The sequence below is a fragment of the Cyanistes caeruleus genome, chromosome 6, assembly GCF_971803275.1.
Source record: "Cyanistes caeruleus chromosome 6, bCyaCae1.hap1.1, whole genome shotgun sequence".
NCBI lineage: Eukaryota > Metazoa > Chordata > Aves > Passeriformes > Paridae > Cyanistes > Cyanistes caeruleus.
In genome coordinates this window covers 18462458-18476060 of record NC_141706.1, presented here as the reverse complement: position 1 = coordinate 18476060, position 13603 = coordinate 18462458, and the positions used below count along the sequence as shown (strand labels likewise).

Below are 13603 nucleotides of genomic sequence, written 5' to 3'. Positions count from 1 at the left end.
GGCAATGTGCCAGACCGCCATGTGGAGAAACCTCCCTCATATCTCCCTCCCCCTTCCCATGACTCTTTCCACCCACTTCTCTCCGCCCAGTTCCCCTACTCCTCCCATAACCCCTCCCCTCCCTCACACATTTCTCTTCCTCCTACCATACCCTGCCCAGGCATGACATCACCTTGCAAACCCGCCTCCAAATGTTGCAACCCTGTTCCCCACGCCCCCGCCCCCTGTCTCCACGGGGAGGAGGGGAGTGAGAGGGGTGGCCCTACCCTCTGGTCCCATGGGGGGGAGGGGGAATGGGTGTCCTGGCCCTGCCCCCCGGGGAGGGGAGGTGTGTCCCTGCCCAGCCCCTGTGGGGGTGTGGGTAGGTCCCTCCTCCCATCCAGGGTTGAGGCAGGGCCCCCTGGGCCTGCTGGGGATGCAGCAAGTCCCTCCACCCATCTGGGAGAGAGGTGAGGCCCCCTGGGCGTGCTGGGGACAGGGCTGAGTCCCCTCATCAATCTGGTGTGGAAGCAGGGCCTCCAAGGCCTGGTGGGGTGAGGCTGGACAGGGAAACCCCGGAGATACAGGCTCTGGGGAAGATAGGGATATGCCTACAGCTGCACCTGTGATATTTACTGGTAAAAAAAGAACTAATAGACAATATCAACCTTTCTCTTACCATGATATCTGAGAGATATGCAAAATACAATGTGAATTTGGCAAAAATAGTGAAATACTAAAAAGAATGTTTAAAGCTACTTTAAAATCTCAGGAGTTTGATGTTAGCTCCTGCTGACATCCAAGATTTCTTCACGTGCCTCCTAACCCCCAGTGAGTTTGATTTTTGGGAAAGCTCATGGGAAAGGTCATTAAAAGACCTCCTGGAGGAACTCAAACAAAGCACGCAGAATGCAAAAGATGCAGAAAATAATGAAATTACCTCTGAGGATCTATGTGGGGAAGGGAGGTGGGCAAAGTCTGAAGACCAGGCGCAGGTTCTAACAAAACCTATTTTAGATAAGATCTGTGATGTAGCAGGAAAAGCTTAAAATAAATTGCCAACATTTGAAACCCAAGTCAGTTATGTTAATATTAAACAGTTTCCATCAGAAAGTTTTTTGCAGCTCGTTGGCCGGCTTAGAGGACAACGTACAGGTAGAAGGATCAGTAGCACAAGCAGAACTGATTAAAGAAATGGCTCAAAGAAATGCCAACGAGGCCTGCCACAAAGTGATTTTAAATCTGCCCATCCATTCTCCACCCACCATAGCAGATATGATCCAGGCCTGCACAAAAAAAAGCAGATGTGTACAGTGCACACGACAAGAAACCAGGACCAACAAACCCAAGGACTGTAGCAGCAGCAGCACCAGGGATGAACAAGCCACAGATGTCACCAGAACAGCTGCAGCACATCATCTGCTTACAGTGCAAGAGGCCAGGACATTTCACAAGGAATTGTCCTCAAAAGCAGCAACAAGGGAAACACCAGAAAGAAGCTATAGCAAATCAACAAAAAAAAAGAATTTAAAACGCCATGCTGCCAGGCGTGAAGACATAAATATGACAGACCTGAAACAGGAAAAATACTCTATTTTAATAAAAAGGGGAGAAAAGGGGGAGCTGGGTGGAGAACTACAGAAACATAGCTGTGGGGAATGCGTGCCTAATAAGATCTGGCAACCGCAAAAGCGATTCAGACTTCTGACTGCTGAAGCTTTTCATTTCAGATCTGACCGTTGGACAGTCATTGGAGTGGACCTGCAGGACAATTCACAAGACCTGGCCAGACTGATAAGTAGGTATTTTGTTATTGGATACACAGCACACACACCCCTAGAAACTGAAATAGCTCCCATAACAATTAAAGGAGAACTAACACACGTCATTCTCTTGGCAAGATGTCCTCAACCACCCTTCTATGTAGCCAAAGGGCAGATAATAGCCCAAGTGATCCCTGTTCCAACAGAAGTCCCAGTACATGACAAAGCACCAGGAGTCTACTGGGCAGAAGTGGTTGGTGAGGACAAACCTATTATAGGGTGCAACCTGACACATAAATCAGAACATCTCCATGTAGAAGGGTTGATTGACACTGGGGCAGATGTGACTATTATACCTGAAAATGTGTGGCCTTCACATTGGGAACTGCAACCTGTGGCAGGCAAAATACAGGGTGTAGGAGGAGTGAAACTAGGAAAAATCTCTAAGAGCATTGTTCAGATAGAAGGCCCAGATGGAAGGTTGGCCAGTGTCCATCCATTTGTCACTGATTACAAGTGCCCCCTGTGGGGAAGAGACATCATGTCCCAGTGGGGAGTGAAATTAACAATTCCTGAGACCCCCCAAGGATTTTTAGAAGGGGCCACTGCAGAGCGTCCTGCCCAAAAGCTGAAGTGGCTGGATGACAATCCAATTTGGGTGAATCAGTGGCCTCTCAGCAAACAGGAACTCAGGGCTATAGAAAAATTAGTAGAAGAAGAATTAGCCAAGGGACTAATTAGGTTGTAGAAACAACCAGCCCTTGGAATTCCCAGTATTTGTAATAAAAGAGCCAGGGAAAGATAAGTGGCGCCTCCTTCAGGATTTGAGAGAAATAAACAAGAAAATAGAGGACATGGGGTCTCTCCAACCCAGAATGCCATCCCTGACAATGCTCCCACAAAATTGGCAATTGGCAGTGCTAGACATTAAAGACTGTTTTCTCGAAATTCCCCTGCACCCAGAAGATGCAAACCCATGGTTTGCCTTTTCCATTCCCACAGTCAACCGGGAAGCACCAATGAAATGATACCATTAGAGAGTACTACCTCAGGTGATAAAAACCAGTCCTTTCATCTGCCAGTGGTATATGGGGTCATTATTATCTCCTGTTCCTGCTGAAAAAAAGAGATGCCATCATCTTGCACTACATGGCTGACGTGTTAGTGTGCTGTCCCAATAACAACATGCTGCAAGACACACTTGACCTAGTGGTTAAAGTTTTAAGCTCTGCTGGGTTCCAAATGCAGGAAGACAAAGTTCAAAAGATGCCGCCTTGGAAATACCTGGGCCTGGAGATCACTGCATGGACTGTTGGTTCGCAAAAATTAGAAATCATGAGTAATCCTAAAACCCTAGCAGATCTCCATTCCCTGTGCAGGTCCTTGAACTGAGTCAGACCCTGGCTAGGTCTCACTAATGAGGACTTAGATCCCCTGCTCAATTTATTGAAAGGGGAGAGAGAGTTGCTGTCTCCCAGGAAACTGACTCCAGAAGCAAAAACTGCAATTGAAAAAGCACAAAGGGCCTTGACAGAAAGACAGGCACATTGCTTCAAGCCTGAGCTGCCTTTCAAATTTATTGTCCTGGGGAAACTACCACACCTACATGGGTTGGTATTCCAGTGGGCCAAGGGGCAGAGAGATGCCACAAGAGGAGGCCACTATCACCAAGCCACAAGAGGTGATGGCTCAGCTGATCCAAAAAGCCAGGGTAAGGCTGCGAGAACTGGCAGGTTGTGACCTTATGTGTATTCACCTTCCGGTTAGACTCTGGAGAAGGCAAACACTCTCCAGAGAAACTGACCAAGGAGATGTTTGAGCACCTGCTGCAGAGCAATTCTAACCTTCAGTTAGCTCTGGACAGCTATAGTGGGCAAATATCAGTCCATGCACCATCACACAAATGGTTTCATGAGGAATTCACCTCATTCCTTGTGAGAAAAGAAGCCGTAGGCCCCTCAAAGCTCTTAAAGTGTTCACTGATACATCTGGACTATCTCATAAGTTTCTGATGACTTGGAGAGATCCTCAGACTCAGCTTTGGGAAGCTGATGTTGAGTTTGTAGAAGGATCACCCCAGATAGCTGAACCGGCTGCGGCTGTAAGAGCCTTTGAGAAGTTTTCTCAAAGAGAAAGAGAACGGATTAATTTGGTTACTGATTCACCCTACGTAGCAGGAGTGGTGTCCAGAGCAGAGCTGGCAGTTCTCAAGGACACTGAGAACGAACAAACATCTCTTTAGATTGCTCTCAAAACTGATTTATTTAGTTTCAACTTGAGAGCATCCTTTCTATGTGATGCACATAAGACCTCACACCCCGTTACCAGGTGAAATCACTGAGGGGAACCAGAAAGCTGATTCCCTTGCAGCCCCAGCTGAAAAAGTATGTCTCCCAGATGTGTTTCAAAAGGCCAAGCTGAGCCACCAGCAATACCATCAAAATGTGCCAGGACTGATGTGTCCGTTCCAGCTGACATGGGGTCAGGCTAAAGCCACTGTGCCATGTGTCCCAGTTGCCAGCTCCATCACTGTGCCATCGCTGGGTGTTGGGGTTATCTCCTGAGGCCTTGAGAGCTGTGAAGTGTGGCAGACAGACATCACCCACATTCCCAGTTTTGGTCGCCTCAAGTATGTACATGTGAGCATTGACCCATACTCAGGGGCAGTGTATGCCTCTGCTCATGCAGGAGAAAAAGCTATACATGCCAAACAACACATGGTACAAGTCTTTTCAGTGCTGGGGATCCCTAGGGAGATTAAAACCGATAATGGCCCAGCATATAAATCCAAGGAGTTCCTGGAATTTGTCCAGCAGTGGGGAGTGGAACACAAAACCCCCGAGGCCTTGGGAGCTGTGAAGTGGGACAGACAGACATCACATACATTCCCAGTTTTGGTCGCCTCAAGTATGTCCATGTGAGCATTGACACATACTCAGGTGCAGTTTATGCCTCTGCCCATGCCAGGGAAAAGGCTGTGCATGCCTAACAACACCTGGTGTAGACCTTTTCAGTGCTGGGGATCCCTAGGGAAATTAAAACTGGTAACAGCCCAGCATATAGATCCAAGGAGTTCCTGGAGTTTGTCCAGCAGTGGGGGGAGGAACATAACACTGTCATCCCCCACTCCCCCACAGGTCAAGCTGTGATTGAGCGTACCCGCCAGACTCTCAAACAAGTCCTGTGGCTTTCCTCAGTGAACAGTAGATGGTGGCTGGCAATCTGGGGCTCTGATTTCTGCTGACATGTGGGGCTCCGCCTGGCTGGGGCTGGCGCCGTCTCCTTCTGGAGACGCCGTCATTTCTACATCTGCTTTCGGCAGAGTAACTTCTGGCTTGAGCTCCACTGACGTGGTTTCCCCAGCCTTGGCACACTCCTGAGTTGTTAAAAGGTCCAAGACACTGCCTCCCCGTGAGCCCCTTCACTGGCCAAACATACCCAACCCCAAAGAAAGTACCCAGACAGCTGATTTTCCCCATGATCGCTTTTTTCCACAACAAATCTCCTATGTCTTGCCATTCTTCCGCTGTAAGGCAGCAGCGAGACCTGGAGGTGCCTGTGTCTATCATCTCTAGCCCATAGAAGGAGCTTTCCAAGGTCCATATCCTTGACTGCTTTGCTTTGTTTAATGATAATATTTAGAAGCAGTATTCCTGCTGATGCAAATTCATCCATGTTAGCAGCCCTGCAGATGGGGGAAGGGGAGCGACCCCTCCTCCTGCATGCTGATGCACACTCGCCCTTGGTCTTTGCCCCACATCCTCCACCCTGGTTTTCCCCAGCTAGGTTTGCTTCCATGTCCACCAACATGCAAACCCGCCACCCGCTACCGACCCACTTCCGCGTCTCTCCATGTACAGATCCACGCCATCGGTGTTGGGGGTTTAGGTGTCCTTTTTTTGTTGCTGTTGTTGTTCTGGCTTGCCTGTGGAATTTTTGCCCATTAGTTGCGGGGACAACCTAACTGTGGGTACTTAGCGGGTGCTCGACAAAGGACGAAGAGTGGCCGGGCCCAGGGTGGGGAAGGGGGCAGGAAAAAGGAGGGTGGGGACAATTTTGGTTGGCTTTCTTCGGCTTCTGCGAAAGACATTGTTTTTGGGCACAGAGCTACTTCGGTAGAGAGAAGGGAATTTCGCCATCACACAGATGGAGCTGCTGCTTCTTCTCCTTCTTCCCTCTTTGTTGGTGGCCTCACACACCCTGTCCTGCCAGGACATCCTGCAGTGCCAGCCACCACCACGGAGCTGCTGATATACCTCATCCACAGGCCCAGGATCTCTGCTCATCCCTGCTTTTCCAGCCGACTGTTCCTCAGAGGCCTGCAGGAGCACCTGGACTGACTGCCTGAGGGGGTTTGTGAAGCAAAGCCTCTCCTCCATCCCTTCCCATCTCAGCCGAGAAAGCTGTCACGGGGTCCCTGGTTCTGTTTTCTTGTTATTGCTGTAGTTATTGTTGTTTGTTTGCCTTGTTATACTAGTAAAGAACTGTTATTCCTATCCCCAGATCTCTGCCTAAAAGCCCCTTGATTTCAAAATTATAATAATTCGGAGGGAGGGTGTCTACATTCTTTCATTCCAAGGGAGGCTCCTGCCCTCCCTAGCAGACACCTGTCTTCTAGAACCAAGACAATCGGCCTGGCCCATTTTCATGTCTTCCTGCATGTGGGCCCGCCAAATCCCCTCTGCCCACAAAGGGGTCCCAAGTTGGAGCACCAGATATTGAAAATCCGCTGTCGTGGTTTTAAACCAGTAACTAAGAAAATTACTTATTTCTTGCTGTGAGATATGGATTAGAACAAGAGCAAAACAGGCATAAAACTTAAAAGGTAAAAAAAAGTAAGTTTATTGACAAACTACAATAATAAGAACACCAGAATAAACTTCCAGAAAAACCTTTTCATCCCCTATCTACCCACTATTCTCTTGTTCACATGACAACAGAGACAAAAACTTTGGAACTTTGATGGTTAAAACAGTCCCAATTCTTGCTACAGTCTTTTCACCAGTCTTTGTAGAGAAACAGAAGTTTCTTCCTGTTAATTTATGGAGTTTCTCACAAGAAAACTATTTTTGTTGCAGTTTTCCATTGTCCTAATGTTAGCTGCCCACAGCTGCTATTATTAGAGCCTGCTCCTCCCATTTTCACATCACTCTGAAGTGTGTATGGGACATGAGCCTAGGGATAGCATTTTTAAGGATAAGTTATTCAAAGGCAAAAAAAAGTCTTCATCTGTTTCTGTGAGCTTCACTAGAAAACAGTTTTCTCATTGCCTTTCAAGGCTTCAAATCTCCCAGCACTTCACTATACCATAATTACTCTACTTTTTATTCAAATTTACACTTTGAACACTTTATTCCTCCCTAGATACTGTATCATGAATTAAAGGAGTTCTTTTCAGGACTTCATTGTCCATCTCCATAGTTTTAACAGAAAGATATTTCAGCTTAATTAAAGCATCTTCTTAATTCTCTACCTCTTCAGAAGCTTCTTTTCTTTCCTGTTACTGGTAGTTTATAAAGTCTCTTTTCATGTTGATCACTCTCTTTTTCTCTCTCTGGATAAAAAGATTAATCCGCAAGTCTCATCTGAGTAATGAAAGAGTTAAAATCTTGCCCGGGGTTTTGTAGGTGGTTCGGTGATCTCTGCCGAACAGGAGCTGGAGCCGTCTGCGATGAAAAGTTCTTCATAGCTGCTCTGGAGAGTGTGGTCGCCGCCCTAGCCCGCTGCAGGTCCAGAGCTTCTCTCCTTCTTCACTCGGCAGTTTCTAGTGAATGTAGTTACAGCAAAACCTGCAGCCGAGCCGAAGATCAGGCCCGGCTCGGCCCGGCCCGGGCCCGAGGAAAACCTTCCGCAGGCCCCCCCACCATCTCCCGGCTGAGAGACGGGGCAGGCCTGGCCGCATGGCCTGGGCAGGGAATGGGAGGCCTGGAGCTCTGCCACTCTTCACAGCCAGGAAACGAAGAGGACCAAGAGAGCTCTGGTTTTACACTTTAAGGTAGGGTTCACAAGTTGATCCCACTTTTCAATGGCCTAAACTGCTGTCAGTTCTCAGCAATGATTGATAATTGGTCAGGAGAAAAGACTCCAGGCAGTTCCCAGCAACTCAAACTCCCTTAAAGGTAAAGTAACTCCATGACATCCGCTCAGACTATTCACCGAGTCTTCACAGAAGTATGGCGAATGTCGTTTATTTCTATCTTTAGCACACTTTTATAGGGTCTGACAGGGTATGCAGGCTTAGAAAGTTACTACTGGTTAATACACGTTGTTTGCATTCTTTCCCCAGTACACAAGGCTATTGTTTTTCTTTATTCTCACTGCTTCAGGGGAGTTTCAAGGATACTACCTTTAGTATTGTCCCTTATACCAAAGGCTGGCTTGTGCAGACAGGCTTTTACTAAAATATCATGCTTTTACTTTGTTAAAATGTTTTTCCACATTAGATTTTGGCAATTGTTTGCTACATTGTAGTCCCTTTGCAATCAGGACCTGCACAGGCCTGCTTCTAACCAAGGATGCCACTCCTACACTGCCTTTATCCCAAATTCTCTTTAATCTCTTCCACTCTGAATTTTCTCATAAGCTGTTCCTATTTTAGTTAAAATCTGAATTCTCTAATTTTCTTAACTCATTCCCCCCTTTCTCTAGAGGGTTAGTAAATTCTTTTACTAATACACAAATTTCTCTTTATTTACCTAATTTGTACAGTGAGTATTTCTTTAAACTGTGCTATATGCTCCTGACCATAAAGTCAAGGTCATCTCTCATCATAACATCTTCTAATTTCAGATGAGTGTTACAACAGACAAAATTAGATTTATGCCAACTAAAAGAAACAAAATCGTAATTGGGTGGATTAAAGCATTAAGTATGTCTGCTGCTTTTGCTAATTATCCAAAAAGTGTATTTTACCAGTGGTAAGATGTGTTTTTTCTAACCTTTTAAAGACTCTCCATATGGTCGCTGTGTCATGGTGTACTGTAATCAAAGGGGTTCTTTCTGTATTTTTAAAGTCAAATTTATTGCTACAGACACAGGTGATATTTCCTGGACAATGGTCAAATTCACCTTTATATACTGATGTCATATGACAGGTGCTTGGTAAGAAAAGTCACATCCTTTAATTTTGATAAATTTACAAATGCACAAATTAAGATGTGTTTCATTTATGGCGAGCTTGTCCACTACTATAGTGGAACATGCTGTTCAAAGGCATACATAACCTTGACTTATATACACAAAGTTGTCTGGGTTTGGTTAACCAAATGGATTTCAAAGTGACAAATGCTCTGTTTTGTATTTAGGCAAGTATTTAAACCTGAATTCAGAACACTTACTTAAGCATGTGTCACAATATTTCCTACCAATTTGTATAAGTTTTATAGGTCTTTGATAGAATTCATCTTAAACAAATGTAAATTTGCATCCTAAGACATCTCTCCGTGTCTAGACAGTTGCATTTGTCAATTTTGACACCTACCACAGAGACCTAAACAAGTTAAAATTAAAAGCTTTTCCCTGACATATAAATATAAAATATAAATGAAATATAAATGCCAGTCATATTGTGTTGGAAACCGAGGAATAGAAATATTCAAGAATATACTGAAGACTTCAATTTGCAGCCTTGGAAAGAACTTAGATTGATGCAGTAATGAAAGTACACAGACATTGGTTAGAGAAATTATAAACTTATGTTCCTATAGGTTCAAGTAAGAATATGCCTAGAGTAAGTAAGAAATTATATTAGGTAAAATAGTTTGAGGTTTAAACTGTAATAGTGTGATTTATAGAGTAAGTTAGAAATCTAGAAACTATAACAGAAGCGTGTGCGAATACGTGACCTGTCAGCTTATTGGTTAAAAGACAGATGCAGTGCGGAAAAATTAAATAAAGGTGGTAGGTTTATAAGTGAAAACAAACTTCATGTCAACTGCCTATCGGGCTAAAATGTTATATATTCCAGTGCAGAGAAGAAACTCATGACTTCTTAAGGCTATGGTTGACATACTGCTTCCAAACCTCACACCTTGAGACTGGTATCTTATTAAGCTACTTGAGCAATAAATCATCTCAAAGCAAAGTGGTTCCATCCCTTGTATTTAATCTCGACAACATTGTGTTTAAAAGGCCTTGCACTGGCATCTGTTATAGCCATAGTTATGACCATGATCATGAAAGCCACAGTTTTCTAGGTTGTGCTTGCTTGATTTTCTGTGATGACTGTATAGTCTTTTCTGATCTTGATGGCAGTGAAGGAGGTGAGGAGTACCTGGTATTGTCCTTTTCACTGTGGTCCTAGAATCTTTTCTGCAAAAGACTTTACATATACATCATCTCTAGGTTGCACATTATGTATTGGCCCATCTCATCTCTTCCAATGAGTTCTTAAGACATGTTTCTTCATATTATTGAGTTGCTTCCTTAGGGCCACCATCAATTCTGTTCTATTTTTTTTTCTACTCCTGCTGATGTTTTACAATTTACTTTTTAATCAGATGTGTTTTTTTGCCTGTTCACTTAATTTGGGACAATATGGGGTATGTAACTGCCAATCTACACCCAGAGTATTGTTAACTTGTACCGCCTGTAAAATAAAATGGGGTCTTTTGTCTAAGGAAATGATGGCCAAAGCGCCAAATGGTGGTATGATTTCTTTGACCAATATCTTGACCACTTCTTGAGCCTTAACAGTTCTGGTGGGAAAAAGCCTTAGGCCATCCTGAAAAGGTACTAATAAATAATGAAACCCCCCTTTCCCTTGGCAATTGGAAAAAAATAATTTACCATTGTTGGCTGGGTTCATTGTTTCTTGCAATGTAACCCATTTCTGGTTTTGGGGTGTTTTTGGGATTAGTCTGGAGGTAGAGATCACATTGTATACAGGGCTTCTGCTTTTTCTATATTCTTCTTTTATTACACACGACATGAAATGGCTAGGTGTGATTACCTTTCTTTTTAGAGTATAGGCCTACCCTTTTTTATTAGATGGCTCTTCTAAGTTTGCAATTAGCTTGATTTCACTTCCTTTTTTGGGATTAAGGTTATCGGTCTCCTTGTTGCTTCTTTTTCCTCTCTGTCTGCCAGCTTGTTTCTTCTAATTCTGAGTTTTCTTTTTGATGTAAATGTTATTTTCTTTGGGGAACAGTACTGCCTCTAACAATTTCATGTTTTTTCCTTGGGAGTTCAGTAGCTCCCTTTTTCTTTCAGGTTGGTCCATGAGCATGCACAACTCCAAAAGCATGCTTGGAATCTGTGGATATGTTCACCTTCTTACCTTGGGTTAATTCCAAGGCTTGGGTCAAGGCAATGAGCTTTGCCTTTTGTGCAGAGGTATTGACAGGCAATGGCTCTGACTCTGACTCTATTACCTCATGACTAGTGGTGACAGCGTATCCTGCATGCCTTTGCCATTCAGGACATAGCTGCTTCTGTCCGTGAACCAGTCTTCTGCATCTTCCATAGAAGCATCTTTCAGATCTAGATGGCTTGAGTACGCTGCTTTAGTGGTTTCCAAGAAGTCATGATGTGCTGCTTTCCTGTATTTCCACTGAGGAAAGAAGCTCCATTGATAATGCTAGTATTAAAAACACGATTCACTTAATAAATTATAAAAAGAATTTAATATAAACAAAAGACAATTAGGAGACAAAAGAAATAAAGCAAAGGGTTAAAACGGCCGGGTGCCCTGGCGCCTTGCCAGGAACACACCTGGTATCTCAGGAACACTCCTTTTATCCCATCCTTGCTGTGAGGGGTTAATGCATATTCAAGCATGTCCCCTCCCTGGTTCCACCTTCTTGGATCATGTTATTTTCTGCTGGTCAGCATAATTTTTGCTGGTTATCATTATTCTAGCTGGTCAGCATTATTTTGGAGTTTGGTTTCCTTTTTGCTGCAGATGGTCACTTGTTGATAACAGTCTGGGCCCCTCATCCTTCCCCTGAGGGCAGCTGGTCTTCATATCTTCTGCTGATAACAGTTTGGGTTCTATTTTCTCCTGATAACAGCTTGGGCCCCAGTGTCCTTCCCTCTGGGGTTTCCTTGCCTTGTACCTAGGAAATTCTTTTAAACTTAAGACTTGTTAGCATAGCTAAAAAGTATTTAATATATAATATTCATCTGTGAAAGCCAATATCACAATACAAATTTATAACAAACCCCTCCTCTTCTTTTTTTATAAATCATTTGGCTTGAGCAATAATTTTTGTTTTCTAGCTTCTAGCACTCGTTCGTTTTTTTTTTTTTGTCCCGTTCTAGATGTAGCCCATTTTGAGTCTGTAGGCATTGCTACTATTTGCATGCCTTCCTCTACTTTGCTGATTAGCCAAATTAAACAGGGGATTAAACAAGGAAGAAATATTCTACTACTCTATCCCCGATATATAATCCCACCAGTTAGTGGTCATTACTGATTTTCATTTTTGGACTGGCACATGGGCCATTTTTCTGATATCCTTGGTGATATCTAGAATGGCATTTTTATTGTCATTGAAAACAACAATCTTATGTATTAATTTTCTCACAGAACACCCCTTCTTTTAGCCAATAAATAGTCTAAAGCCAGCTTATTTTGATATATTGCCGCTGTGGCTTTCATCACTGACTGGCTATTAATTCTATAGCTCCAGCTGTTCCACTGGTTATGATTTCTACAACAACTTGGAGTTTCATAATGCAAAAATTGGGGTTTGATATCGCCAACTTCCATCTTGTGCCCAAGAATGTTTCTAATATGTGTTCAGGGGCTATTTCTCATCTCCCCATTTTTGAGGTGCTCAAACTATTCCCTTTTATTTCTTTTTAGGACCTCAAAAACCAACACCCCCAACTAATTTCTGTCTTGTCCTGACAAAAAGAAAAATCCTAGCTGAATCATTCTCAGAGTACAATTCCCCTTCCATTGTGAAGGGAGCTTTGGGTATGCCCTTTTCTCACATATCCTAAAATAAGACATCTGGTGCTTTCTAATAGTCATTTTTCTGTTGATTTATATTTCCCCAAAATTTGGCGATTTCCAGAGTAAGGATTTTTCCCTGTACTATTACACTGGAAGAATCTGGTTCTATTACTATGTACACAATTTTTTCTTTTACTTTCCTTTGGGTCTAATACAGAGTTGGTTTCTCTGGAATTTACTATGTACAAGTTTTATTACCAGCTTTATACTTTTTACCAGGAGTATTTCTCACTTCATGAAGAAGTTTTCTTCATTTAATTGCTGTTTGAGCTTTGCTTACATGTCCTGACATGAGGTTAATACAGGTCTAGGTTACTGTGTTGGCTTTATCATTTCACTTACCATTTGCTCTCTTACCAAATCTTGGTTATTTTTCCTGGAAACAACTGTGAAGAAAATCCATCTTTTTCTCTTTTTTGGGCAGTTGTTTTCTAATCTGTTACTACTTGTTCTTAGATTTTCTGTGGTCTAATATTTTCCCTTTTATGCATACAGGTACTTAATTTGGATGGGTTATAACAGTGATTATCGATACTGGTGTGGGTAATAAGAAAGAAACCCCGGTGTCATTCCATGTAAAGCTTTTGATAGCATTTTTAACATGGCTTTGCTGGTGTCCCAAAAGGGAGAAGGATAAGTGACAGAAAAAGGAATAATAGGGGTCCAGTATGGCTTACACCCCCACCAATCCTGCCTATAAGGTTGCAGCTCACAGCAGGTGTTTTATATTCTTCTCGGTGGCGAGTTGTAGTGGTCAGTCTGGTCTTGCCCCCTATTTCCTTGTCACTTCCTCTTTTGTAATTTCCAAGCAGATTTCTTTTCACACCTTTTAATAGCAGTTTCCCACCATTCCTCAGGTACTTCCCACTCAACACACACTAGTAATTTCCCATCTGTAAAA

The 13603-nt window shown here is 43.4% G+C and overlaps 1 long non-coding RNA gene across 1 annotated transcript in view; it reads left to right on the top strand.

The window, feature by feature from the left end:
• The first annotated feature begins 226 nt into the window (after positions 1-226).
• Positions 227-13603, top strand: part of LOC147652487 (uncharacterized) — a 28464-nt gene continuing 15087 nt past the window's right edge. Inside the window, exons 1-2 of the long non-coding RNA XR_015288635.1 lie at positions 227-449; positions 1710-1777. This is a non-coding gene — a long non-coding RNA (uncharacterized LOC147652487). The remainder of the gene's footprint in view (positions 450-1709; positions 1778-13603) is intronic.